The 26,853-nt window shown below is 36.6% G+C and overlaps 1 protein-coding gene and 1 long non-coding RNA gene across 3 annotated transcripts in view; both read left to right on the forward strand.

The window, feature by feature from the left end:
• Positions 1-26,853, forward strand: part of TSC22D1 (TSC22 domain family member 1) — a gene marked incomplete at its 5' end in the record, with an annotated part of 95,808 nt that overhangs the window by 3,900 nt on the left and 65,055 nt on the right. The gene's annotated exons all lie outside the window — the stretch shown is intronic.
• The window catches only part of LOC308059444, a 36,915-nt gene continuing 10,062 nt past the window's right edge, over positions 1-26,853 (forward strand). Inside the window, exon 1 of the long non-coding RNA XR_013926243.1 lies at positions 1-24,889. This is a non-coding gene — a long non-coding RNA (uncharacterized lncRNA). The remainder of the gene's footprint in view (positions 24,890-26,853) is intronic.

The following is a 26,853-nucleotide window of genomic DNA, read 5'->3' on the forward strand; positions in this document are numbered from 1 at the left end:
CTGCCTGTAACCTTATTAAGGGGTAGACTGATACAGTGTGATTTACACTAACTTGCAGGTCTTGTTACAGCCATTCTGTGAATAGAAGTGGTGTGATGTTTTTGTCTAATCAGAAACATTGTTTCTCAGGTCCCGGCACATGTAGGTATTACATTAAAATACTTATTTTTCTCTTGGGAGGGTGGGTGGGTTGTATTGATTATGCTCTGAAACTGCTGCATGGGTAAATTGCGTTTAACAATCTGTGACAGTGTGTATATTCCCATTGTATAGAGGAAGACAAAAGGATACTGTGGAATGTGGGTATGCTAGTGGTGATTGTAGTTTAGCTTATTTATTGTATTGAAATAATGAATATTTATTCCTAGGTAGATTATTTTTTTTCCCACGAGCCTAGACTTCATCCTGCCTCAGCTTCTCTTTTTCGAGGATTGACTTTACTCACTTTGGACTGGTTGCAAGTCTGTGGTGTATGTAGAAGCCTCCTCTTTGATAGCCAAGAGGTGCTTTAGGCAAATGAGTATGGTGGGAAAAGGGAGGTTCAGCAGCACTGTTGTGGCTCTTTAAATTGAACTTGGGGCACTTTTGGTCTTGGTGGTTTTACTTCAAAGCATTAATCCATTGTGAGAGCCGTGCAGGCCTGTGGAGGGGTGGTGAGCCTTTGAATCTGGTGCACTGATTCTATGCAGTCAGAATAAGAAACTGCACATGTTCTTCCACCTTCACCTTTTCATATAAATGACCACTGGCTGGTCTTAATAGTAAGAGCATGTGAATATTCTCATTTCTGTGACGGTGAGTGCAGAAAAGCTGTGTCAGTTATGAAAGGCCCTTGCATGTGCAGGCTGAAGCAATCCAAACAGCAGCTTCAAAGTGCAGTTGTTTGATATTAATTCTTTGAGGAAATTCCTCACTGTATTGAGGACCTCTTGTGATACATGTTTACAAATGGACAGGAAGACTGCGGTGGTTCTCCCAAAAAACTTCTTTTTTAATAAGAAGCTGACATTAATGGGAGAAGTACCTTTAAATAACCTGCCTTGAGAATGTGGGAGAGGACAGAAAAGAACACTAGAAAAGAAAAACAGACTCAAGTGAGGAGACAGAATAAAGCACTGAACACTTACAAGGTGGAGGAAAATGCCATAGCAATGGGAGGTGAAGTCCTTCTTAAATATCTTCTTGGTGCCATAACTCAAATCAGGAGTAGTATCAGTGGCCAAACTTAAAAAAAAAAAAAAAATTGTGTTGCTGGGAGAGGCTAGAGTCTCTTCAATATTGAAAATACTAACTCTATCAGCAGCCTCTGATTATGTTGATCATGAGGTGTTGACTGCCTTAGTGGCTTTCATCACATCTTTCTAAGATGCCAGAGAGCTATAATGAGTAGCAGCTTGTCTTCCAGGAGTCCTAGAAGACAAGTTCCAACACTGTTTCATTGTGATTCGTTTTGTCCGTGAAGGTGGTAGAAGACAGATTAAAGTGTTAAAGCCCACAGTGTCACCCATTATGCTACTAGCAGTCAATTTTCTCAGAAATGTTTTCTGGTCCTCCTTCCTTCGATCTTTCTAAACCAGGACACTAATCCTCTTCATGGGTCCTGTTTGTGTTTGGTGCTGTGTGTTGCTTTTTTTTATGTTCGGGGTTTTTTTGTTTGTTTTGGTTTTTTTTCCCCATCATCTAAAAAAAGCCCCCTAAGCTTTCAGGGATCCTAGCTGAGTAAGAGAATCATAAACTCATTGATACTCAGTGTTTTGGAAAATGACATCTAGCATGTGACTTTACCCTGATTTTAAGAGCATATGTTAGCTGTTCGTCATGATTGGTAGCTTTTCCAGAATATTTAATTCCCTGAAGGTAACAATAGCCAGAAATACCTTCTTCCTCTGTTATTTGGCTAGCCAAAGATCATATCCTTTCTTCTCCCATGCACGTTGTGTCTTTGTTCAGTCTGTCATCTCCAGGTAGGCTACACTTTTGTTTAGCTGCAGTTGGAAAGTCATTTAGATTCTTTACACAGAGCAGGATATGACTCTCTTAAATGGAGACCAAAAATAATTGCTTTTTGTTTTGCATGGCAGTAGTGGTCAGGTCACTTTTGTGTACAGTTAGATAATTTACAGCAGTACTTGTCCCCATACAGCTGTCTGTAGCATTAAAAACTTAGTGAAATGGCTTCTGTTTCAGCTTCCAGGGGATCTCAGGGCAAGGTATTATTTGTATTGTCATCTTGACTGGAATCTCTTTTGGTCCAGAGCTTAGACCTCATCACTTAATAAAGGCAGTGCAAGATAATGCTGTTACTCCGCTTGCTTCCTCACTTCTCTGGCCATCGGATGTCTCTAGCTAGAGTTCTTGAGAATTTTTTGCCTGCTTGTTAGATTATTCCCCCCTTTACTGAGGTAAAAGGTAGTGTATTGTAACAGTACATAAGCATTTAAGAAGGAGGTATGCTGTAAATATGTGTGTATAAAATCCCTATTTCTCTCTCTCATGCATACATATACCGCTGAAGATACGTATCAATACGTCCCAAGTGATTCTAAACCTGGCAAGGGAAAAGGTAGGAGAAAGGAGTAAGTGATGACATAATTGGGCCAGCGAAGAAGCTGTAAAATTCCATTTAGTGTGCCTTTGAAAAAACATCTGACCCATGTAATACCTTGTTTAGATTAACTCCCAGCTTCCGTTAAACCTGTATATAATTGCATTTAAAGACATGCCAGTATCTTTAAGTCTTTAGGCCTGTTCAGTTTTTACAACACCATTTGCAGCTCTTTCTATGCCCTTTATCAGGGCATTGCCTTTTAAATATAGGCAGTGTAGAGTGTGTCGGTGTATCTGCTTTGAAAACTGTAGCCTTTATATCCCCAGTATGAATGATTTTTTTTAAAAAAAAAAACAAAACAAACTTCACTTTGACTTGAAATAAGAGATATTAAAAATGAACTGCTTGGCAGAATGTTGTATGGAAAATTAATTTGCAAACTTAGTTTATTAAGGAGAGGATTCAAATAATACCATTACAGTTTGTGTTTTAAAAAAATCCAAAACAATGACAACAAAAAAACCCCCGACAACCAAACCCACGTCTAGTTTTTCTGACTAGTCTTTCTTCAGCCTGTTGGGTATGCCGTAGAGGTTTGTATGTCGGTAGATTCATCATCTCTTCTAAAATTTCAATGTACTAAAAATGCTGGCAAGTTTTTTGTATGTTAAGTATCTTTTTTTCTTGGGTTGCGTCATGGTGTGGACTTGTTTCAGTGCATGATTCTCATATAGTTTCTTGGATTTGCAGCAGTTATCTTGATTTATTCAGTTTGGTTATTAAATCCTGTCAATTTTAGACATGGTCTTTTGAGCTTAGTATTTCATCCCTAGAACCATAGAAGAGGATTTCTTTTATTTTTATGCTTTTGAAACTTAAGTATGGAAAAATACATATTTGTATTGTGGTGAATTCTTTTGTGTATTTGTACTTACTGGTGCAAAATCAGTTTTACATCTTCCTAGACAATGCCTTATTATGCTGCAGATGCTTGCAATAAGATTTTGTACAGACTTGTATAATTCTTAAACTACCTGTAAAGCGAAAACTTAAAGTCAGTGTATTTTACAGTATTTATAAGGGCTGTTGTAATTGAATTTAAAAATAACTTAATCTGAAACATTGTTCACAATTACTCAAAAACAGATTTTGAGAATGAAAGAGAACTAATAACTGTCTCCGATCTTTGACAGCATTTCCTGTAGAGTTGCTTTTATTCTATTTAGTCTGATGCAAGTTCTTTTCACCTGTATGTGCATTTCATCCAAACAGTGAAGCAAAAGAGAAAGGAGGAAATGGTGATGATAAACACATAAAACTGACATAGAGATTTGAATTATTCTTTATTATCTGACAACCTCATAGTTTTCTTTTTGAAGATAAATTTTTATTAAAAGATCCCTTAACACCTGGACAGAGGTAGACAAATGTTGGAGGAAATATTTTTTTGTTTAGGATGTATGTTTTGACTTGTTATTAGGTCTGTGGAGAGACTGTAAGATTAACGCTGAATGTGAGCACTGAAAAGACTTGTAAACAGCCTTTGAGAATCTCTGATAGTAGTAACTAGCACTAGCTTGTAAAGCAAGTGTACAGTCAGAAAATCGGGTGAATTTTAATCATGTATGTAGTTAGGAAGGTTGATCAGGTACAAATGAGATTTTTACAGATGTAATTGAATACTTATTGAAGATGTTAGGCAGTAGAGAATGAATGTAATAAAGTACAACTGGAAGTTTCAATTAAATGTTATTTTTGATGCAGTAACTTTCGCATAATTATTTTGCAAGCTGTTCTAGAGTGTATATGGGCTTTCTTACTGGCTGGAAATTTTGCTTCTGTATTTGATGAAAAAGGGAGAAGATACTTCTAGAAGATATTTCACAATGAAGGATTTATGGTGGCTTAGCATGGTAGTGGGTTTTTTTAGCTGCATCCTGGGGGAAGTGGTGGTGTTTTCCATCTTTCAGATTTAAAACTTGCTGCAGAGTCTTGCCACCAATGTGAAAACTGCATAAATTGAGTTCTGGGCAATTGACTGTTAGAAAATTCTCTTCATATCTTTAATTTGGCTATTTATGTAACTTGAAAAAATAGTTACCCTCGGTAGTGGTAAGTCACATGAGTAAAAAGAGAGTGCTTTGGTGAAGAAAATGTGGTTGCTGTTGTGTCGTGCTGACAAGTTCAGCTTCTCATTTCATCTGATGAAATAAAATACCTACAGTTGGCTGAATTGACTTTGTTAGTTCTCTGCTCTGAGTAAAGAACAATGAGGAATTCAGTCTGCGCCTTGTATGTCTGCTGGCCAGCTGTAGGTGGCAATACCTGTTTGGATGGACCTTTTTTCTCTTTTTATAGATGTGTTTTCTGCATGCCATGATATGCTTTGAACTAAGGACTGCTGCAGGCTTGGTATTGCATTGTCTTTAAAGACAGGAAGAACCAACAGATATCAGGGGGTTGTAAAAGCAGTAATTTAGCACTTAAGGCAGATTGTTGGAGATACTGAGAAAAGTATCTCTCCAACTGATAAAGTGATTTCCAGAAAATGTTCCTTAGCACTACAGTTTTGGCTGGTCTTCGGAAATTGTCAGTGGATAAGCAGACTAAATCATGTATGTATGTACAAAAAGAAACAAAAGGTTTTAAAATATTTAATGTTGAAAAGCAATCTATGTTACTGTCTCAGGTTTTGCATTCTTTATGTTACAGGCTAATCTGGAAATTAGAATTATCCCTTCATCAGGCTGTGTATTGGTAGTGAAATGTTTCAGCCTTTACAAATTACTATGTTGTAGATAATGTTACAACAGAGTAATGACTGTAACTGTGGTAAACTAGCAAAGTTAAGAGGATGGGAGGGGGAAATAAATACATCACCCCCCACCCCAAAACCAAAAACCACCCCCAAAATATTCATGTATCTTGCTTAAGCGTAAGTAAAAAAGCAAATGGGTAGCACACCTATGCTACAAAAATCCCCTATTATAATGCCATTCACTTTACAGAGCGTAATGAAATAAATAAGCCTTTTCAGACCGGTCTCTTAAGAGCTTAGGGGGTAGGTCAAGTTGTAAACAGTAGTATTGCTGTAGTCTTCTAGAAGAAACTATGCACATCTGAGTATCAGTGTAATAATAGCAAGTGTATTCTTAGTATGACCTTTTTGGGAATACTTTGTGATCTGGGTTTGCAGTTTGGTGTAGGTGAAATGTTAAAAAAAAAAAAATAGAAAAGAATATTGTCTTTTGTTTTCATTGATTGAATGCACATGTTCATTTCTGTTCTTGATTAATTTATGAGACTAAAGTGTGCTGTGTGTAATAGGTATTACACTTTTAACAAATAATTGAAAACTTTTTTTTAAGTGGGCCTATAACTTTAATTTAGTGCATTTAGGCCACCAAAGGCAGTATTGTTAAGCAAAAGCATGCTTTAACAGCATACTAAGCAGGGACTAAGGGTAAGATTATTCAGTAAATTATTTAATGGTAATGATCACCATAAACAAGGAACTAGTTTATTCTCAATGTGATTGTACAGGAAACCATAGCCTAAAGGTAAGATAGAAAGAGCTCTTGAATGACTGGAGATACCACTTTATTTTAGCCTGTTCTAAAGCATTCACAGAATTACAAATTGCGTGATGGAAGTGCAGCATAATTATGGTATCAAATTGGAGCACCTGATCATCCTTCTGCTTTAATGTCTTGCAAATCTTTTAACTCTTGGTTTGCTTTTGGATTTTGGTTACTAAGATAGTGATGGTGCTACAGTCACTTGTGGTGTGGAAACCCTTATCAGCTCATTTTGTGCCAGCCTTCCAAACACCTGTTACACATTAACAGTGTTTGAAGGCAGGATTTGGTTTGTGGTTGCAGTTACATGCAGAAGTCTCCATCTTCCACTGATACTGGACAGACTTGCCTCAGAGAGGGATTTAGAGATTATAAATGTTTGGCAGGCAGGGATTGTAATGATCCCATACATGCAAATGTCAGAGTATTGCCTGTGATAGTTTAGGTATTTTATCATGGTTGGTTATCTTACGGACTAAATGACTTGCTAGCACCTACTAAATGACGACTTTTGGCTTTGGTGCCATGCAGAGATACTCATCATAGTTCAGAAACAGCATTATGCTTTACTAATTGAACTTTTTCAATTATATGAATTTTTTTACACTTGCAAAGTAAAATCTTGAACACTTTGTTTCAGTAATTTGAGAAAATCACAGTAAACTTGTTTGCCATTTTCTTTGAGCAAGCAATTTATTTGTTATTACTTTCTTTAAATTATTTTAGCTTTGTTTTGTACAGCGGAAGTGATGCCTGAATTTTTTTTCTATTCCACAGTCTGAATTACACATGTGGGTCTTGACTTCTAAGTTGTTTTAACCTTTTTTTAAGAATTCAATTATTAAAAAACATTTAAACTGGCCTATATAAGCATAGGAGTGTTTCAAAGTGTTGCTCCATATGTGCTACATATATGAAGTCAAGCTTTCACCACTGTGCTCTGCGTAAAATTCACACGTACCTAGTTAGATAAATTTGGGCGCTTAAGCAAATGCGTGTTGTAATGTGTTTTTTAAATGTTCATGCTTTAAGAGTTTATTGTACTGTTTTTGAGGTGCTTAGTGTTGGTGAAGTTTCATATATTGAGTACCTTTGACAATCAGGACATATGTTTAAGTATTGTAGGCATTCAGGCTTGAAGTTCTTGTCCCAATTTATGTTTCGTCTTGCAGTGCAGGGCTAGTGATGGTCCAGGACAAAGTAACTTCTTTGTTCAGCAGAGAATGTCTACCTAAGCAAACTACCCTTTATAATTAGCCTTCCTTGCTGCGGGTTGTAGATAATGATCTGGAATGAGTACCGGATTTTCAAAGTATATTAGAAGAACAGAGTAGGAAGTAAAGCAGTTTGAAGTTTTAGTTAAATTTCTAGTCAATAATAATTTTTGAAGCTGACTATAATCCTTGAAGAGCAACAAATGCAAGTACCACTGATGTTTTTTTTCTCAAGGGAACTTTCAGAAAACTGTGCTTTGTATTTTAATAAAACTTAAGGGGTATCTTGATCATCTGTTCGTCTACTTTTAAACAACCCATTCTTTTGAGTATAGTGGAGGATTATGATTTTATAAATTGCTAAAACAGGCAGAAGGTGGTATTCCATAAGTTTAGACTTAACAGAAAGATATGGGTGGGCCCACAGGCTGTTAAAAAAAATGTAGACAGAATTTCTAGTAAGGTATAGATTTGATAGCAAATGGAAGTTGGTTGTAGAGTGTTCTATAAACTCCTGCTTGTGTGCTAAGCCACTTGGCCAGGCAAATTGTTTGAGCTTGCATGTGATTTTAAGTACTTATCCAACCTCCTGTTTGTATGTCTGTTGGGTTGGTGGCTTTTATTAGGTTGTTTTAATTAGCATGGATATCCACCAGGAACTTATTAGAGCTGTGATGTCTTTGTAATCAAGATGTGAACTTATCTAGCAGTTACTTGAGCGACAGTATTGAAGTACTGTGCTAAGTATTAGGGACAGTATTCAAAGCTGCTGAATATGTGGATACACATTCAACAATACTTTTGGTGTCTTAATGCATTTAATAATAGCTTTTTTTACTACTGTGTTGCAGTGTAGTTCGTAAAGACAAGTTACACAGATAAGGTAATTTCAGCATGCAGTGCTATTAGTGTATGCTTATTTCTGTATCCTCAGTGTTACACTTGACTCACTCCTGTAAGATCAGAAGGTGCACATCAAATATAAGTGACATCATTTTATTGCAAACATTGTTGATCTTCTATTTGTAATCCATTGTCTCATGGGTCAATTACAGTCCTAGTTATTGGTAATCAAGTGTTAATCTTCTTTGGTGCTTACATACCTAGTCCTTTTAATTGCATAAAGTGTTAGGTTTCTGAATTTAGTGTCTGTTGTGAGTTGCTTGTGCTTGGTTTTAAATTGTTGTAAACAAATGCATGGTATAGAAATAACTTTTAATGTTTTTTTAACAAATTTCCAGCAACTTTGAACTCCCTGTGGAATGTAGAGGGATGAAATCCATGTCAAGATGAGAGAAAACTTAAATGCCTTTTAAGCTTCCTCTGACCTTCATTTCATCCAACTGTCACAGTTGTATACAGATGAAAGAGATGACTGGCAGTCATAACTTATATATAAGAAGCTGTAGAAATTGAAGGAATCTGAAACGTAACTATACTAAATTTGTGTTTCTATCTATTTAGTGCTGTTAGAACTAGTAAGGAAGACTGTGATTAAAAGTAACTCATGTATGATTGCTTTCACTTACATTGTGGCTGCAATCATGAAAAATTTCTCTTCTTAAAGAAGAGCAAGCAAAAGCTACTCAGGTAGAATCTGAATAGTGAGTGAATTGTTTGACATATATTGCCACTGAGTTGGGATAAGCATAGTAAAAAACAAAACAAAACCACCAAAACCAACTCCTCTAGATTTCCTGGAGCGTTTTCAGCTTGGTAATTTTACTGGATGTATGTGTCAAAGTACCATAATGTGTTTTGTGTACCATGTGAAGAGATGCTGTATTTCTCTGAGGAAGTCTGTCTGTGGACTGTAAATAGTGTTTTAATTCTTCCAGGGTGAGCCTAACAGAAGTGGAATGCTTTAGCTTCCTCTGGGATTTCACGAGGGTTCATGCAGCAATGCTTGCCCTATAGAAAGAAAGGCATGTAAAGGGAAGCAGAACAGTTCAGGATGTCTCATGATTGTCGTGTGTGTAAATTTGTGCATGGTGTTAATTGTCATTGTCCTTTAGTGTTCAGGATTCTCAGACTCTGAGCATCTCTGAAATCTGGCAAGGAAGGATTTTGTGGAAAAAATTATTTTATATTCAGTATTACGGTTTGTTTATGTTATAAGCTGTTTAGTGATAATCTTGACCTGGCCTTGACTAGAAATGTCTGCTAAATCTCTTGATTAATTTTTTTGGAGATTCTTTGGTCTAAAATTTTGAACATTGTGTATCTGTATACATGTGTATGAGAACATATAAAGCTTAATCCTTCTTTTTTTAAAAAACAACAACAAACCCAAGCAACCCTAAACAAACCTGCTGGTGAGAGAACGAGCAGTTGCTGCTCTTTACAATTTAATTTCTTGCATTCTTATAAGACTAAGTGAAAATAAAAGGAACCATGAGTTAATGACTACATTTTTTTTAAGCACTTGTTAAATAATTTACTGTAGCACTCAAATGAACTAAAGGTATAAATGTACCTCTTTAATATATTGAATGAGGTTATTATGTTAAGAATGGATCAGCATATTGCACTGCCAAGGGTTTCTTTAGTAGGCCTAATATCCTAAATTGAGTGAAATGGCAAGTTACTCATAACTGCTTAGGGACTGGTGCAGGATCTGTATGTGCTTCTGTGTTTTTTTTCTTTCTGTCAGAGTTTGTGAGACACTTTCCAATTTTGTAATTACTTGTGAAAGAGAGGGGTACCTGAGCACGTTTTTGATTGGAGACAGGGGAGTGAGGAAGAAAGTATGAAATATTTATGATGGTAGTTACGGTTTTCTTCTTTCTTTTTCTGGTCGGGAAAGGGATTTTAATTTTAGAAATGGTATCAGGCATGTGTGTGTTAGAGCCAAGTATATGCAGTTGTTGGCAATACAGGCTGCTCTTATTTATAGGATAGTGGCTAAAAGGCCTAGTTGTGAACTGGGGCTCCACCTTGCTAGTTGCTTTATAACAAAGAACAGAAGAGGTGGTCCTAAAGGACTTGCTGTCTGATGTCCATATACTTTCTGAATTGATTTTAAGACAGTGATACTTTAAAGCAGGCAAAATCTTAAATGTTTTTAATGGTTTATGAAAAAACAGAGCAGCAAAGCAGGTTGGTAATCTGTATATTCCTGTAGAGGTGTAACCTGTTGCTAACGAAGTACACGATCTGTGGAATACAGTTGCATTGAAAACTGAGTCACCATTTTGTCATGAAAGCATGGGTTAGCTCCTTCTGTAAGGCTTCACTGACTCAGCTCTTGGGATGTATAGATTCTTAGTGCTGCTTGCTTATGCTGGAGCATGGTGAAGTAATTGAGCAGTCTTTTTACTTCATTGGAAATTAACAGGTAAATGCAAGACGATGATTTGCATGAAGACGTTTTCAGCTTCTAGAGAGTACTGTGATCTGTGAAAGGAGAGAAATAAATGTTTAACATATAGCAGACGGTTGTGACTAGCAGTAGTTACCTTCACTTTTTGCATTTGCCTTGACCATCAAAGCCCAGTCTCTGGGGCTCTTTAATGTATATATTTACTGTCCAAATCCTTAAAATATTTAGAACAGACTTTTTTTAGTTACTGGATGAAAGTGTTTTCTCTGAAAGTATCACCAACAGTCTTTCAAAGAATTCTGTAAAATATTTAAGATTTATTTTTAAGAGTTCCTTCCTACTCCAACCTCCAAACAAGGCAGACTAATCAATTCTTAATGTTACAGGAACACATACGCTTTATAAATATCTAAAATTTTTTATTTGTATGTTGCAAGAACAAAAAAATAACCAAACCCAAAACACTGGGATATCTTTTTGTTAAATGATAGAGTTAACATATGTTAGATGGAGGATCAAGTCATATCTGTGTAAGATCCCTGCAGTTATCTAAAATCACAAACACCCTTCTTTTCTGTCTGTCTTCTATTTTGGCTTTAGAAGTACTATAATTCAGTGGATTTACAGTTACTCTTTCGAATTACTTTCTCAAAGTTGCTGTCAGATAGCTCTGGAACAGAAGTACTTTGATAGGCACTAGACCTGCTGTCTGACTTAAGAGGAAAGTTGATATCTTCTGGATTACGTCTGTAGCCTCTGTGTATGCAGACAAATCTTCCCACGCTTTTGTTACTGTGATCACTAGAACAGTCACACATATTGCATTCATCAAATAATACTGCCGTGTAGCTTTGCACAATTTGGCATAGGCAACTTGGCACTGTGAGGTCTGTGTTCAGAAATGTTGGAGTCAAAGTTTTTGTTTTCTGTAGTAAATTGTGATATGTATATGTAGAGCTTCTGTAAATAAACAATGCCTTTTCTATTAAAAACGTCAACTTTCTTGGATGCCATTCTTAATGTAACTATAATATGAAAAAATATATTAAAAGATTATCTTCTGTAGTATTTTGTATACTAAATATATGCTTTAAGGTATACATTTATAATGAAGTAAAAATTATTTTTCCCTGTGCAAAATACTTTGAACATGATGGGTGAACACTGAACGTTCTAATTTTTGCTCATCAGTTGCATTTTTTCAGCCACTGATTTATGTTGTCTGCTTCTAATGAAGAGACAAGATTTAGAAATGAAGCCCTTTCAGAAATCATGAGGTTGCTGGAAAGATCTGCGTTTTGCTTCAGAAATAAGAGTTAAAAGAAGTATCTACCTTTGGTAGACCAATCTGCCTAAAGTGACCACAAAATAAATGTACCAAATACAATTGACAGGAAAAGGAGGCTTTTTTCCTTTATGAAGGAAGATCCAGCCATGTCTGAACACTAATTATAGTGTCTGTCAGTGAATGTGACTAGTTTCTGTGAGATTGTTCTTAAGTGGTAAAGAAAGTTTGTAACCTTAAAATGGTAAGAAATGGTTTGAAATGCAGTATCTGAGATTTGCGTTTTTTTCTGATGAAGTAGGCATTTTTTATCTCTCAAGTATATTGGTGTTAGTGGGTTGAATTAAGATTGCACAGACGTGAAACGTGACAATGAAGACTCTTTGGTTCTGTTTTTTCTGCAAAGGAAATAAAAAGTGTTTGTAACATGGCAATAAACACCTCAAAATGTCAGGATGGCAGCTGTTGACTTGGCAGCTTGATCTTCCTGAAGGACATGTGTTAATTCATATAATCAGGGAATTGATAAAAATAATAGAAGAAAGAACTGCTGGAGAAGGAAGGTGAATAGAGCTCTGATGTGGAAAACTTGAAAATCCTGAATTGAGCTTTGCGTTTTGGAGCAGTTTGCAATGGAGATTCTGAACATTTAGCCTTCTATTTGAAAGGTATCTAGAAACATGTGTGCTTCTCCTACCTTAAGTATAATTTCTCTCTACTCCCTCTTGATGGCTTATGGCCAGAGGTCCAGTGCCATAGGAAGAAATGACCAGTGGAGAAGCTTTTGGCCAGCTAGAGTGGATTTTGTAGTCAGGCTAGTATGACTGAGTGTTGTGGGGTTGCTGTATATCCTTGGAAGTGACTGGTTTTTGATTGATACTTAACTATTGAGGCCAATACCTTCCAGAATTATTACATAATAGAAGCACTTGGTTAAAGTTAATTGTAGATTTACCAGGTTGGCATATTTTATATGATGCAAATTGCATTTTAAGAATTCCTAGTGTATTTGCTTTTCTTGTTGTGCACTGTTTGTATTGTAGCTTCACTGTGTTGCTCTGCTTAGGTACCCAAGTAGAGGCTTCAAAACTTTGTTCTGTTCCTTTCCTGGTAATGTTGGCAAAATGTAACACTTGCAAGACCTGTCATGCTGTGTGAACTAACGCATCTTGGTTTTAAGCCTGGAATGGTGTCTTACAGGTCTGCTTCAGTACTGTGTCCTGTGCTTTTTCCATTTATCCAGTTTGGTTCAGCATTTGCTGTTTGCTTCAGAACTCTCGATGAATGGTAAATGCTTTGATTCAGGAAAATGAGGCTGTCTTTTGGTGAGTCTTTACAACAGAAGCAATGAGAGGGGGTAAGAAAAAGGATGGCATGAGCAATGTAACTAATGATAAGTTTGTGGGCTGTTAATTCCTCTTGTCAGACTGTGCGAAGACCTCAGTTTGTATTATTTTCCCTTCTTTGTTCCCTAGAGAGTCACTCTTACTTTAACCGCAAGCTGTTTGTATTGTCCTTGTAGGTTAGGTTTCTTGCTTCCGATGTTTGATGCCAGCAGAGAGTGGAGCTGGTGTTGCGGTCAGTGGCTTTCCTTTTCGTGGATACATTCTCAAAGTAGAGTGTCTTATCTGATGATCATTCTTGTCTTCCTAAGGGTTTTCCACTCTTACCCACTATTACTGTGGTGAATTAATATGTTTGAGTTGCAAATCTGTTGCCAAATGTGTCAGAATGGTCATTTGGCTTTGGTGCGGACAGATAGAAAACCCAGGATGTCCATCGTGTAAATTGTGTGAGTACTTTTAACTTGAGCCTTTGAGGACAAAAAGCTAATGAGTTAAGGCCTGCTGTGTCCTCGGAGCCTGTCCTACAACATCTTGAAATTCAGTTGTGGTGGTGTAATTTTTTTTTTAATGACTAAAGATCATCTACAGGGGATTAGAAGGAATTCAGAATGTAATGACAAAGTAATAACCTAAAGAGAGAAGCAAATCTCTAAGGCTCAATGGTAAACCTACATCACACTTCTGATGGAGACAATGACTCATAAGGAGCCTAAAGCTATGATAACATAGCCACTTTTTTGTACTTTAAATTATAAATGAGAACTACTTCAGAACAAGATGTGGACCTTATATGCCCTCAAATAATCTGGGAACAAGAGAACATGGGTAAAATTGCCTTGGCCAATTTTAAGAAATAATTTGTCTGTGGAGCTCATTGCCACAAGATCCTGTAGAGGCCTAGGAATTAGCAGCACTTTAAGGAGAAAAAATGTACATGTGTATATAACGTGTGTGTACATTTTCCTGGTGTTTATATAGGGAATGGTACAGAATTATAATAGTACATGGCAATTAAATGACTTTTGGCTTCAGCTTCTAGGACTACTTTTAGCTAATTCAGGGGAAGCAAGTACATCTTTGAGATGTATCTATTGTAGCTGCTACTTTCACCTTTTTCAGTGATTTTTCATGATAACTTGGTGCTGGCAGCTATTGAAGACAGGATACTGCTCTGTACCTTCTTATTCCAAACTTAAATAAACTACAACTTAAAATTATTTTTATTTCAAACTTTATTGAAAATAGCGGTGAAGTGTGAGGGCAGGAGAGGAAACTGATTGAGTCAAATGGGAAAACAGGTACAGAAGGTGGCCATAGATACCCTTGACTGTTCATAGAAATGTGAATGATCACAACTGATCCCATGGCTGCTAAAAGCTAGGTGGGATGCAATGACGTGTTAGTGAGTTAGGAGAGTCGCAATAGTTCAGAGGTTGTTGCACCTTTAAAGTAGGGAAAGGCGTAATGACTGCCCTGCTCTTATCAAAGCATGGGTCAGAAATTAAGATGACCTGTAAGCTGAAGCAAGATATTTACAATTTAATGAACGACAAAAACACTTGCCCACAGTCGATATTTTTTGGGAAGCTGTTCTTGTGCTTGAAAAATGTGTTGGTCAGCATAGCAATGGCTTAAAATAGTGTTTTGGATGCTATAGTACTGGCATTAGAGCCCCACTGGCAAACATCCAGGAGGCTTGTAAAAGAAGAAGAAGAATGCTTTAAATGTTAAACAAGCATCAGAAGGTGCTTTTCGAAGCTTTAAATTCTCCAAAATTTTAAAATTATGTGCCTCTAACAAAATATTTGAGTGAGCTTAAAATCCTGTAAAGATATACGAGATTACCAACAATTCTTATTGCCAACACAAAGTAATTAAATTGATTATAGGTGTGCATGGAGAGTAGCTAGCTGTGAAGAACTGCTGAAGTTTTACAGAGTAAAGTGGTAGCTGTACCAGTGAGGTAAGAAAAAGCTTCAGCAGTTTTTTTTTCTTGTTTTCCCTGCTTGCATATTTTTCAAATGCTTGGTTCTATGTCGGGATACACTGTAGGCCTTTCTAGGCTAGTTCTACTTTATAAACATATGTTCAGTGGCTATGAGATGGAATTGAAGTATGTTGTTTGTCCTTTTGCAGGATGCTCCAGGTCCTGGAGGAGGGATGGCTTTAAGCAGCCTCCTTCCCTGCTCCTCCCAGTGTCATCCTTGGTAGTTACATTCTGACAAAGGGGAGGAAAGATGCCTTCTGAGATAACCCCTCTTAGTGTCTGTGGATAACTCCATTAGCTGTTGCTAATGAATAAATAGGCAAGTAGCAAGCATTTAAAATTGCCAGGTTCTCAATTTTACTGCTGCCAGCAAAGGACTCTCCCACAAAGATGGGAAATGCTTCCTGTGCTTCCCCTTCCAATTCTGTCAGGTAAATGCTGTTGCCAGAGTTGCTCTGAACTGTCTTCACGGTAAAAAAAGAACAAGACAGTTTGTCTTCATTCATGTCTGTGTGGTCATATTTGCAATCAGGGTGCTAATAGTAATCTTAAAGGATGTTACCAGGACTCTTGAGATCTGGCATAATTTTTTCAAAACATTCCCTCATCACAGTGCTGCTTTTTCAAATGCTTTAAGTAATGTTGAGGAGGATTTTGGCTTTATGCTACTAATAAATTCTGGAGCACATTTTTCAGGACTTCCAGATTTCTAGAGTTGCTGGCATAGAAGATGTTCTGCAGATCAGCAAGCATGACAGAGGTCACTAAACCCTGAAGGAGACAAATAATCTACTTACGGGTTTTTTTTCCTGACTTTATTTAGAACGTCTAATTTGTAATATATTGAAAATAGTTGTCTTTTCATTAAGTTGTGTTTCTGTTTTAATCCATCCAACAGCAGAATACTGTGTAGAATGTGTATATCTTGTCCAGTCTGTGGAAACAAATGTTTTGTCTAATGAGTTTGTATTTGGACAAGACCTGAATATGATCCCTAAAAGAGTACCACTGTGGGAAGGACTTAAGCCAAAGCCTGGGTTAAGACAAGCTCCAGGTATTGTGTCTGCCTGTTTTGCTCCTCATGATGTGGCTATCAGCTAAATATTAGTGTTGTATTTAAACTACAGCACCTGTTCCAGGAATCCTACTTCAGAAGCTGGAGGAGTCTGCAGACTTTTCAGGGGTTGTGCTTGGTGTTTGAAGAGGATGTTTGATTAGATTTTAAACTAGAGTCCGATGTGGATTATACACAAATAATGCAATTATGTTGCAAGTTAGCCATAAAATGATTAATAAATTTAGGAATGCAGGAAGCCCGTTGATCTTGTTTTGAATGTAAAAAGTTTGTCAAAACGTACTTTTTAAAATTAATAGCAGTTACTAAAGCCAATAAATTAGTGTAACATTTTCTAGATATCCAATACAAACTATCAAGTGTTCCCTGTTGGCTGCAGCATCAGGTAGTATTGGAGGGAATTACTACGCTTGGCTTAAAATAGAAAATTCAAAAACCAATGTCATGTACTTCAAGTCATTTCATGGCTTATAACTAATGTGTAAGACCAGTTAGCAAATGTGGTTTTGCTTAGTGTTGCTGTCTTTGCATGAATTTCTATACTTAATCCATTTTTTTCTATAACCTGTCTTGTTATATAAGTCCAACTAGACTATCTTACCATTGTCTTAATGAAGCACCTTGAATATAAGATTGGAAAGTGCTGCACTAACTAATAAGATTAGCCAAGTGTTTTATTTACACTTTGACTATTGTTCAGGAAATGTATTTCTTCCTTGTGCTGGATAGTCTGTGTTTGAAATTTGCATCATATTATCATCCAGGTGATATTGTAAAATGCAGTGTTTATGGGAACACTAAGGTGATTCATTAATTGTTCAGTTAATTTTTAATACCTTCTCAGAAAATGTGTGCAGAGTTGTTGGGAGTTAGATAAAATACCCATAAAGAAATAATAACCCTAATTCTTATTATGTTAGTGCTTACTGTGTGCCACATATTGCTCACTTCTACTGGAACAGGGACAAACATGAGCATCTTACATTTTTGGAAGATAAACTGCGTGCTAAAGATTGGGGAGGGCGATGCAACCACATGTATGAACTACTTATGTGTAGCTTTAATCTTAAAATGTACCTGTTCCTCTCTAATACAACTTTGTTGATATCTCTGTAAAGCGTGCTAGGAGAAAAAGGTCTGAAGAAGTTCTTGGCTATTGATCTGTGTCTTTTGAACTTGATCTGTGGCAGCAATTCATATGTTGTTGAGCACTGCAGGGGACAGCAAGGCCTTTGAAGATCAGGAGTAGAAACTTGACTGCAGGAGAAGACTGTGCTAGTGGAAGTTAAGTAGCCAAAATACAGGACAAAGAAGGGGTGCTGGTAGACAGGACTAAAAGGGATATGTTCTTATGAAAGAAATCTTCTGGTAGGGAATGTTTATAAACATTGGTGGGTGAGGAGGGGCAGGTGGGAAGGTAAAGCCAAGTCCATTAACTGGAAATATATCCTCTTCTTCCAGCTATTACTCTGTAATAGTATGTGTTGGTTTGGGCCTTTATTTTAAGCTGCCATACTTAGTATGTTTAGATATATGTGATTAGACTGGCTAGCTCCTTTTTCAGAAGCATTTTCCACACTGTTATTGGCTAGGGCTTTTTTGCTGATCTTACAAACACTAATCTTTTTATGGTCTTGTGGAAATACTTTTTTTAAAGTGTGCATGTAAGAATTTTATGTGAATGTGCTGCTTCCTACATGCAACAGGATACGCCTGTGATGAACGGTTCAACGGTACAAGGGGCTTGACTGCTCTGAACTAGCCAAGTAATTCTGTAGGACACTAGCTGCTCTGTTGGATAAGTTCATAATTCTAAATTAGAATAATAACTTAGTGTCTGTAACTTTAATAGGTGCCTTTTGCAAAAACTTACGATTTCAGCAGAAGTATTTGATGTATGCAATATTGGTTAATAGGCTGTGGGATGGATGGAATGTTATTTCTGCTGGATGAAGACTTACGGTAAGGTGCTCCTGATACACTTCTCTACTCTTCTTTTTTATTACTTAGTTATAAGTGTTGACTCTGTTTTGCCTTTGAGAAGAAGTGTCACTACTGTTCACGTTTTGGAAACAATCATGCTTTTATAATTAGGCGTTTGTGACTAATGGAAAAAAATGATGAAAGGGATTGCTGCGTTTCTATTATTGCTGAGTATTTAGATACTCTATTCTGGTTAATTGATGTGGCATAAATACTTTTTTAAACTGTATATCAAAATGTTATTGAAGTTCTTTTAAGTAAAAAAAAAAATTGAAAAATCATGTAAGTAGAGTGAGGATGGAGGCAAATCATCAGAGGGGAAAAATAAGGAAGCCTGAACAGCTCAGTGCATGACTTGTACTGTGTAAATTGCTTTGAAATCAATGACTCCTGATGTCAGTGCCCTTAAAAAATGCAGAAGGGGATAGAAACATTTGCATCTTGTGTAGATCTCTACTGAAATACTTCCTACTCTTCTTAGTTTGTGACTTATTTTAAAATACAAACTACTAAAATCCAGAAGCTTTAGGAGATTCCAAATGGAAAAGAATAGAATTTCAGTGATTGTATTTACTAATAAATGTATTATGCATTGCAATGCGTCTGAAATGCAAATATGTTTCCATTGTTTGAAATTTGTACAGAAAACATGAACTGTTCTAAGGACTGTGGAACCTTGTTCAGATACCTGTGTAGTGCTGTTTTTCTATTTTGGTTTGGATGATTTGATCCCCCGTGTTATTTAAGCTTTTCACTTGCCTCACAAAAGAACCTTACATTGAATTCCAAAATCAAAACAAGCTTGTTGAGTACTCTTTGTTTGTACTAATAGTTTTTGTCCTCTAAAGGTTAATATAATCAGTTCAGATAATTAGTTGTGCAATAGAAAGCCTACTTAATAATTAAAAAAATCCCATCATCTGAGGCTTAATGCATGGAAGTCCCAGTTGTGAAGGGAGATGGCTAACAAACCTTTCCTTAACTTTTTAATGGATACTTGATCATTCTTGCCATCTTGTGTATATATATAAGAAAAGGATACTTAAGTTTTTAGCATTTCTGATTTGATGGTTCTTTCTGTGCTGTATCTAGGCTGAATTAATTTCAAAGCCTTTGACAAATGCTTATTATTTCTAAATATTTGGAACACATTTTTCCCTGGAGGAAAAAGAAGCAAAGCTAGTTAGCAAAGACTTTTCAATCGGAATTTATGGTCATAGCTTTCTAAAAATTCGTTGAGATCTTGTATTGCAACTCCTTATTTATAGCCGCCTTTTTTTTTTTTTTTTTTTTTTTCTGAATGGCTCTCTAAGGGAATATTAGCAAGATGGGGTGGGAGAATGTGAATTGCCATAGTTTGACACAGAGTTGATGATATTTGTTCTTAGAACATCTCATCTGTCTCTTGCACCAATAAACCCCCAAAACAGCGATCTGGATACTTTCCTTGAGGATTTTGGTTTTTCACAACTTTGACTTTTAAGTAGTTTCTGAAACTTTTTATATCCTTAAGGTTTTTAATAATGTAGCTTTAGCTGAAAACATGTATGTACTTAGAGTTTTTATTGAAGCCAGTGGGATTATTCGTAAGTATTACCTCTTGTACTGTGTTTGCAGTATACTGTTTTCTTTATCATTAATGTGTCTGTTAGTTCATAAAAACTAGAACAGACATCATAGCTTTAAAACTCTCCACATCTTTGATGTTTAAAACTGTTTTTTGTTATCCGTAATACAGAAATGTGTTAAGAAATGCCCATGATAATTTCAAAGTCTTTGGCCCAGTTTAAATAAATTATTGTCTTTAAAGGGTCCCAAGTGACTGTAAGTGTTTACTTGACAAGTAGGGAGGAACAATTTAGTCCGCTTAGTTCTGCTTATGGGTTTAACGCTAAGAAAAATTAAAAACCCCAACAAAATAAAACCAACCAAAAAACCTCATGCTAATATTCATGCTTCAAGAGGGGTTACATTATTTGCTTTCTTGCTGTTTTAGTTTATTTACTAGTCTTGGCATATACTCTTTTCAAGTGCAGTGTGTCTGAAAGCATCCTAACGAAAATCTCTTGAAGTCAATGAGAAATAGTGTCCCTGAATATTACTTGCTGTCTTTGCTCTTTTTTTGAACTGGCTCTTTGAAGCTTCTATTTCTGTTCACACTTTCTTTTTCATGTCTTTTGGTGTTTTCTGGGTTAAGCCATACAGACATGTAAGAGAAAATTCACACCTTTTCTGTAGCTGTCTTGACTCTTCAGTTTCAAAACAAGTAGTTATAAATTAAAAAATAGTTATTTTATGTATTCAGGACTGTCAGTTGGAGAACAATTTACCACCTTCACTAAATAAGTGTTTTACACTCTTGAAACTAATACTTTTAGGATGCAAGCTTTTTTGTGATGCCCTAGTTCTGCTGTATATGGATACTTCATTAAGAATCAATAATAAGTTGTTCCCATCAGTAAAGGAATGGTATATTGCCTGGAGCAGGTTCATAACAAATAGAGAAAGGCGTCCCCTAAAGTGGGAAATATCAAACAGTGACATCTGTGTAAACAAGTAAGTTTACAGATTTGATGAGATGTCAGAATGATATGTTAAATATATTTACTTAATGGCCTTGTGCCAAATTGTGCTTCACTGAATGTACGATAGCTCCTGTAAAGAAAAAGTCTGCTTTTCCAAAAATTGGTATACAGGTCTCTTGCATGCAGCTTCTGATTCTAATAATGAAGTACATGTGCCATTGCTACCCAGCTTTTAAAAAAAATGGGCAGGAAGAGGGAAAGGTGGTTTGTAGTTGCTAACTCTGCTTGCTTTCGAGTCTCAGAAGCTGGTACTCAAGAACATCTCACAGCTTACTATTCCTTTTGTATCTTATTACTCCTTTGTGGTAGCTGACCCTGCTTTGAGAGTGGAGTCAGACTAGATGGTCTCCAGAGATTCCTTCCAACCTTGACTAGTCAGTGATCCTGAGAGAAATTCAATACACTTTTATAAATTGTTCTTTTGAATGATATTACTTAGGCAGCAATGAAGCATAATTGCTTGTTTGGTGATTCTGTTTTCTTTTTTAAAATAAATTAATGTAAAAAATAGGACCTGTGATGGTAACACAAGAACTGAAAGTGGTGTTTCACTAAAACAGACATAACATTCTTCTTCCGTCAGGAAACTTGATGTAGATATTGCTGTAAATTCCAATAGCTGTCTTGTTTGACACAGCTTGCTTCCTTCCTTCCTGAGGTCCCTTTACCTTTCTCTGTTTGCTGTCTCTGTCTTTGCCTTCCTCTTCAACCTATTAATTTGCTTTATTTGAAGGCCTCAGCTGGGATGTTTAGGCAATGGGAGAGGAAAAAAGGTGTGGTGAATTCACTGTGGTATTTTATCTGTGTTAAGCCCATAGTTCTGGCAATGCTTTTTGTCCATCTTTAGTTTATTTTAATACATTATGAGATTGTCAGTTTGACTTAAAAGAAGCAAGTTTTAACAAGCAGTAGAATTTGTGTACAGTTTCATACCTTAAGTGTTACTATGGTGGATATTTATTTTTAATGAATTTAATTTACTACACTGTAGTGTGAGAGAGAACATCTAGCTTTCTGTAAAATAAAATTAATAGGACTGTAAGGAAACTTACTGTTTCTTCTGTGATCTATAACTAACATTTGCCTGTTTCACCCATTGCCTTATATCCATATCATGTCCCATTTCCTTACTCCTGCAGTCTTGGAATCCACAATGCAATCAGCAAAGCTGCCTTCAGTTCAACTCTTTGGGATTGAGGGATTTTTCATTTTGTTATGCATATTTTTGAGGAGATGTCTAAGAAAAGACAAAAGTCTAGGGTTTACTTTTGTGTTCTGAATTCCTTTTCACTGATGCTTGTAGAGAGAACAGAACCTTGAAGTAAAGAACTGTAAAGTTTGACACAATATTGCAGGAGAACCTGCTGACCTGCTGTTGTCCATTTGCCAACTCCTCCATTTTTTGTGGTATTTGAGCAGCAGCCTACAAGCTTCTTGGACAGCTGTCAAACTGCATGCTCTGAAACTCCTTCCAGAGGAAGCTAGTCATGTGTTGATCATCACACAAGTGGAGAGGCATATCCATTGGTCTTGCTGTATGCATCCTGGTAAGTCTCAAGGGAAGCACTAGGCCTCATGACGTACTCCAGACCTATTATTTCCCAGTATTCTAGCATTGGAATGTTTCTGTTCATCACTCTCCTTCCCCTCATTTTGTGTCTTCTGGACTAGCAGAGAATGTGCTGTAAGTGCATGATGGAGTGAAAATAACATGCTCAGACTTCCGTTATACTAGTAATTCAGAACTTGCTAGGTTTTTTGTGGTTTTACATTGGCCAGTGAGCAGACCAGGGTGGGTGTATTGGAGCCAAGAAAATGGAATATGCTTTTGAATGCTTGTTCAGGTTTATTCTATTTTTTCCTCTTTGTTGAATTGCTAAATGGCTTTGTTAAATAACTCAAGGCAAAACAAAGGTGGAGGAACTAGCAACTGCATATCCCTCTTCAAACACCTTGTCTTGAGCCTGAAAATTACCTTTTTATGAACTTTTGTGAAACTCTTCTTGGAAAAAGCTAGGGTGTTAAGTATTAAAAGAAACAGGAGAGAGCAGGTATCTGTAAGTCTGTCTTCCCCTTGCCAGGACCCTGTATATTAGGGTCTGAGTAGATCACCGTGACAACAGCAAGTTTCACAAATTATAACCCTGGTTTCCCATGATGCATTTTTAAGATATTAGTGTTGTGTCTGAGGAATTGCCGATATTTCAAATGCCATCCTGAAAGCAAGTCTAAGGGTAATGTCAGTGTGAGAAACAAACCGGTGATTGTAGCTTCCTGATCGAGTTAAATTACCTCACAAATCAAACTCTTAAATTTTTTTTTCCTGAGGTTGTAAACTATCTGGAGACTGTAGGAAGATGCTTTTTTAGATACACAATGTAGGAACTGAGGAGAGCTCTGCAAAACTACGTAAAGAATTCTGCTGCATTTCTGCTGCAGTCCTAGGTTGAGAACTCCTAAATTCTTCTGTTCAACTAGCCTTTTAGCTAAGCTGTTTTTCTACAGTTATTTCTAAGAGAGTATGTACTACCTTTCATAAATTTGGTTTTGCTTCTCTGAAAGTATTTTGAATTTTGTTTTTTTGGGTAAACCGGAAAATAAGGTAATATATAGTGAAGGGCATTTGTTCCTCCCTAGCCTCAGAGGACTGGGAAGAAGCAGGGTTTTTTTTCCAGTGTAGTTCTCTTGTACTTAAGGCTCATTTGTTGCATTCCATTTTATTGCAGCTTCATATTCTAATAAAACCTCTTTGGTTCTAGTTGAATCTTTATTTCATGCTGTCTCTTGGATGTTATTTATTCTAGCACAGACTGGTCTCACTTCGTATTTTTCTAAAATGCACTTGTATTGGTGGTCTGAAAGGAAGAATGCTCCTGAAACTGAGCCAAAGATACTTCAAACTGGGCACTCGGAACCATTTGCAGTTGGAGAACACTGCCAAAACATTCGTCTGTGCTTTGGTTGGTTGAAGGGCAAGGGATTTCTAAAATGTTGGGTACTTAAAAACTGGGAACTTAATGTTCTTCTCCCCTGATACAGGCAATTAAAAGAAGTGTGGGGAAGAACAATTACATCTGTTGCAAAATATTCTTGACAGTGCCTAACTTCTAAAGGCTTGATTGCCAGCTCTGCTAAGTGCTATGTAAGCATTGATATTCCAAAAAATTGCATGTACAAATTTCAAGATAAAATTGCGTTAAAATTCCTATCAGAAAATTTAACTGATCAAGCTCTTTGAAATACAGCACAAATAAGAATGTGTATTGGTTATAAGGTTTGAAGACAAAGTTGTCTTACTGAGAATCCCCCTACTTTGGTTGTTTAAAACTTGATAACCTGATTTTTCAGAACTTCTGTTGTAAATTGTTGTGCTTCTTATTTCTTTTAGTGTGTGCTTTTGTGAAAAACTTTAGGTTTAGTAGTGTGATGCCTTAACTTTTTTGCACAATGATGCTAAATATTTTGATACTATCATTGATACAGCCTAAAGTAGTAAAATGGAAATAATGCAAAGCTGGCAACTCAATTTTGTTATATTATGTAAAAGGATAAATTGTAATATTAGCAGCTCTCTTGTCAAGCATAGCAATCATTGCTTTTAATAAATGTTCTCACTGCTAGACATTGTATGATACTAGAGTGGCTCTTAATATTTGGCAAATAAGGTGGTGATGAACAAACTGAACAGTGTTTAAAGGCAAAAAACATATAAGCTTGCATCAGGTTATGGAAGAAAAGCTGAATTGTACTTAAAAATAGCTTGGCTGATGCAATAGTCTGCCAAATGTTGGAGCACAGCTATTACACCTATAACACTGGCTGCAGTCCTGCCAGTGGCTTCATAAATGAAGGAAGTTAATGCTGCAGGAGTGTTCAAGTCGGTGGAGCTTGCTGCAGCCAGTGTTTCTGCTATGGGGGGAGTGTATGATTTAGGAACCAACCTTAAAAGATTTGACTTTCAAGTCTGTAAGTCTGGTTCCACCCCCGCCCCGAGTATTTTTGTTTCTTATTTGAGAAACAAAAAGTTCCATGAATACTGGAGGAGTTACAAATAAATGGGGGGGGGGGGGCGCAGCGGCTGTGTGTAGGGCTTCTAGGGATTTCTATCAGAAATCTCCTTGACTGGCGCTGCAGTTACCCTCTTCCTATTGCCATACTGCTCCTCCCTTTGCCCCCAGTAATTTAAGTTCTCTTATCTCTTTCCTCTGCCATCCCCACTGTAGTTTCCCCTTTGCTTTGTGTTTTTTTCAGCTTGCTGGCTGCCTAAAAAACCAGGCTGGGTGGGCTGCTGCACTCCCAGTTTGGGATGTGCTACACGGATTGCTGGTGGCTTTCTGTCAGAATGAGTAATGTTGGGAGTGCCTCTTGCTGTCCCTTGCCTTGTGCTTGTAGAGGCAGAAATAGGGCCATGCTCATCTACTCCATTGCTTTCATGACGCGCCTATTCTTTGAGGTGTCAAAACAGGCTTTAAATTGAACAGTGGTTCAAAAGTTGTTTTGTAGGGAACAGGCAGCAGAAATACTTGTTTTGTCATGTTCTTTTGGTTTGTTGGTGTTGGTTTGGTTTTTTTTTTTGTTTTTGAAAAACTGATCAAAATTGAGGTCAACTGTGTGTAGTGGGCACTAATCTTGTGGAGTCTGAGTGGTTTATCATTGCAAACCATTTAAGTGTAATAACTAGAAATTTGCAAGTTTATGGAGTTTTAAATTGTGTATGTAAACTAAATAAATGCCTAGTAACTTCTAGTCATTTACTAAACAAAATAATAAAATACAGAAATGAGTTTTTGTTAATAATAACGATGAGCCCTTTTTTCCTCTAAATTGTAGTTTTCTGTGTTTAATGTTAGCTGCAATTCTGAAATAGATTAAGCTTGTGTGAATTTGGCTTCCTCATAGTAACTCTGATTCCTCCTATTGTGTACTTTATGACTAGGCCATGTGGAGATGGATTACTGGTGTCCTTGTCCATAGTGTCATGTTTTTACCTCAGATTAACTTTGCTTGCAGTATATATTCATGCTCCAAATGAACATGTGGCAGTAGTTTAAATTTGCCTTATGATGGATAGAAAACAGTAGTCAGATGATACTGACTTCTCTGATTGGTAGCTGCTAAACAGACATAATTTTTTAAAAATGTAAACATTTAGGATACTGCTCAGAACAACCATTTGCTCTGATTTAAGTGATAAAGAAGAGGGAAGGCATATGTGTGGTGTTAATGCATGCTAGGGAACTGGTGGGCAAAGAAGTGGTTGTCTGTAGTGAGAATAATATTTTACGTTTTGTCTTTTTACTTTCCTTTTAAAGTACTCGAACTTTCTCAATAATGTCTTTTACCGCTGTTTAAGTTGCAGTTAAAGTTCCATCATGTGTTTGTGTGCCTTTTTTTTTTTTTTTTTTTTATCTATACTCATTGTTACTTTGCTATAGTTAGAGCTGTAGCTACTGTGGAGCCCAAAAATCTGTACAGTCCAGTTAATGATTCATTTTCTGGAAGGCCAGGGTTATCGTGGTTAAATTACTGGCTCTTTGAGAACACTGTGCCAATTTACGTGCTGCTAACAAGCGTTCAAGTGATTCCACTGGGGCTGTGTAGTATACCCTTCCCCATGTCCTCTTCTCCACCCAGAATGTTCTCTGTCCCCACTCTGGAGATGGAAGCATCTTTCATGTAGTTTTGTTGGAATGCAAAATATATGTTTCATTGCACATTTTTGTAATGAACTGCAGTAAGTATGAAAACAAATTATTGCTTGATTGTGGTAATCAGAGAGAATCTATTTTTTTAGTGATTTAATTTTTTCTATTGTACCCCTTCTGTGTACGTATTTTAAAAATATAACAGAAAAAATTATGAAAATATTTAGTCATAGTATCAAGGTACGTTGCTGGAAAAGCAAACTTTTGATTAGTGTAGGATAGAAT

Source organism: Falco punctatus (genome assembly GCF_963210335.1).
Source record: "Falco punctatus genome assembly, chromosome: 2".
Lineage (NCBI taxonomy): Eukaryota > Metazoa > Chordata > Aves > Falconiformes > Falconidae > Falco > Falco punctatus.